We start from the raw sequence: 3,131 nt of genomic DNA on the forward strand, positions 1-3,131 counted from the left end.
AGCAGAGTGGCGCAGTGGAAGCGTGCTGGATCGATAACCCAGAGGTCCGTGGATAGAAACCACGCTCTGCTAAATTAATGTAAAATAGCACTTGCTATTTTGATATAAGTTAGTTTGTTCATACTATGATCATGTAAGCAGAGTGGCGCAGTGGAAGCGTGCAGGGCCCATAAACCAGTGGTCCGTGGATCGAAACCACGCTCTGCTATGTTAATGTAGAGTAGCATTTGCTATTTTGGTATCAGTTAGTTTTTCATATAATGGTGATGCAAGCATAGTGGCGCAGTGGAAGCGTGCTGAGCCCATAACCCAAAGGTCCGTGGATCGAAACTTCGCTCTACTAAATTAATGCAAAATAGCACTTGCTATTTTGATATAAGTTAGTTTGTTCATACTATGATCATGTAAGCAGAGTGGCGCAGTGGAAGCGTGATGGGCCCATAACCCAGAGGTCCGTGGATCGAAACCACGCTCTGCTATGTTATTGCAAAGTAGCACTTGCTATTTTGGTATCAGTTAGTTTTTCATATAATGGTGATGTAAGCGGAGTGGCGCAGTGGAAGCGTGCTGGGCCCATAACCCAGAGGTCCGTGGATCGAAACCACGCTCTACTAAATTAATGCAAAATAGCACTTGCTATTTTGATATAAGTTAGTTTGTTCATACTATGATCATGTAAGCAGAGTGGCGCAGTGGAAGCGTGCTGGGCCCATAACCCAGAGGTCCGTGGATCGAAACCACGCTCTACTAAATAAATGCAAAATAGCACTCGCTATTTTGATATAAGCTAATTTGTTCATACTATGATCATGTAAGCAGAGTGGCGCAGTGGAAGCGTGCTGGGCTCATAACCCAGAGGTCCGTGGATCGAAACCACGCTCTGCTATGTTAATGTAAAATAGCACTTGCTATTTTGATATAAGTTAGTTTGTTCATACCATGATCATGTAAGCAGAGTGGCGCAGTGGAAGCGGGCTGGGCCCATAACCCAGAGGTCCGTGGATCCAAACCACGCTCTGCTATGTTAATGTAAGGTAGCATTTGCTATTTTTGTATCAGTTAGTTTTTCAAATAATGGTGATGTAAGCAGAGTGGCGCAGTGGAAGCGTGCTGGGCCCATAACCCAGAGGTCCGTGGATCGAAACCACGCTCTACTATATTAATGCAAAATAGCACTTGCTATTTTGATATAAGTTAGTTTGTTCATACTATGATCATGTAAGCAGAGTGGCGCAGTGGAAGCGTGCTGGGCCCATAACCTAGAGGTCCGTGGATCCAAACCACGCTCTGCTATGTTAATGAAAAGTAGCATTTGCTATTTTGGTATCAGTTAGTTTTTCATATAATGGTGATGCAAGCATAGTGGCGCAGTGGAAGCGTGCTGAGCCCATAACCCAGAGGTCCGTGGATCGAAACTTCGCTCTACTAAATTAATATAAAATAGCACTTGCTATTTTGAAATAAGTTAGTTTGTTCATACTATGATCATGTAAGCAGAGTGGCGCAGTGGAAGCGTGATGGGCCCATAACCCAGAGGTCCGTGGATCGAAACCACGCTCTGCTATGTTATTGCAAAGTAGCACTTGCTATTTTGGTATCAGTTAGTTTTTCATATAATGGTGATGTAAGCAGAGTGGCGCAGTGGAAGCGTGCTGGGCCCATAACACAGAGGTCCGTGGATCGAAACCACGCTCTACTAAATTAATGCAAAATAGCACTTGCTATTTTGATATAAGTTAGTTTGTTCATACTATGATCATGTAAGCAGAGTGGCGCAGTGGAAGCGTGCTGGGCCCATAGCCCAGAGGTTCGTGGATCGAAACCACGCTCTGCTATGTTAATGTAAAATAGCACTTGCTATTTTGATATAAGTTAGTTTGTTCATACCATGATCATGTAAGCAGAGTGGCGCAGTGGAAGCGGGCTGGGCCCATAACCCAGAGGTCCGTGGATCCAAACCACGCTCTGCTATGTTAATGTAAAGTAGCATTTGCTATTTTGGTATCAGTTAGTTTTTCATATAATGGTCATGTAAGCAGAGTGGCGCAGTGGAAGCGTGCTGGGCCCATAACCCAGAGGTCCGTGGATCGAAACCTCGCTCTACTAAATTAATGCAAAATAGCACTTGCTATTTTGATATAAGTTAGTTTGTTCATACTATGATCATGTAAGAAGAGTGGCGCAGTGGAAGCGTGCTGGGCCCATAACGCAGAGGTCCGTGGATCCAAACCACGCTCTGCTATGTTAATGTAAAGTAGCATTTGCTATTTTGGTATCAGTTAGTTTTTCATATAGTGGTGATGTAAGCAGAGTGGCGCAGTGGAAGCGTGCTGGGCCCATAACCCAGAGGTCCGTGGATCGAAACCACGCTCTGCTAAATAAATGCAAAATAGCACTCGCTATTTTGATATAAGTTAGTTTCTTCATACTATGATCATGTAAGCAGAGTGGCGCAGTGGAAGCGTGCTTGGCCCATAACCCAGAGGTCCGTGGATCCAAACCCGGCTAATGTAAAGTAGCATTTGCTATTTTGGTATCAGTTAGTTTTTCATATAATGGTGATGTAAGCAGAGTGGCGCAGTGGAAGCGTGCTGGATCGATAACCCAGAGGTCCGTGGATAGAAACCACGCTCTAAGTAAGTTTGTTCATACTATGATCATGTAAGCAGAGTGGCGCAGTGGAAGCGTGCTGGGCCCATAACCCAGTGGTCCGTCGATCGAAACCACGCTTTGCTATGTTATTGCAAAGTAGCACTTGCTATTTTGGTATCAGTTAGTTTTACATATAATGGTGATGTAAGCAGAGTGGCGCAGTGGAAGCGTGCTGGATCCATAACCCAGAGGTCCGTGGATAGAAACCACGCTCTGCTAAATTAATGTAAAATAGCTCCTGCTATTTTGATATAAATTAGTTTGTTCATACTATGATCATGTAAGCAGAGTGGCGCAGTGGAAGCGTGCTGGGCCCATAACCCAGTGGTCCGTGGATCGAAACCACGCTCTGCTATGTTAATGTAGAGTAGCATTTGCTATTTTGGTATCAGTTAGTTTTTCATATAATGGTGATGCAAGCATAGTGGCGCAGTGGAAGCGTGCTGAGCCCATAACCCAGAGGTCCGTGGATCGAAACT

At 44.6% G+C, this 3,131-nt stretch overlaps 1 non-coding gene across 1 annotated transcript; it reads left to right on the forward strand.

Moving 5' to 3' along the window:
* Positions 1–814: 814 nt before the first annotated feature.
* On the forward strand, positions 815–886 carry TRNAM-CAU (transfer RNA methionine (anticodon CAU)). The gene has a single exon. It is a non-coding gene; the product is annotated as a tRNA-Met (tRNA).
* Positions 887–3,131: the final 2,245 nt, after the last annotated feature.

The sequence above is a fragment of the Phalangium opilio genome, unplaced genomic scaffold (genome assembly GCF_054372755.1).
Source record: "Phalangium opilio isolate 3A_F unplaced genomic scaffold, DU_Popi_V2 ptg000204l_1, whole genome shotgun sequence".
Lineage (NCBI taxonomy): Eukaryota > Metazoa > Arthropoda > Arachnida > Opiliones > Phalangiidae > Phalangium > Phalangium opilio.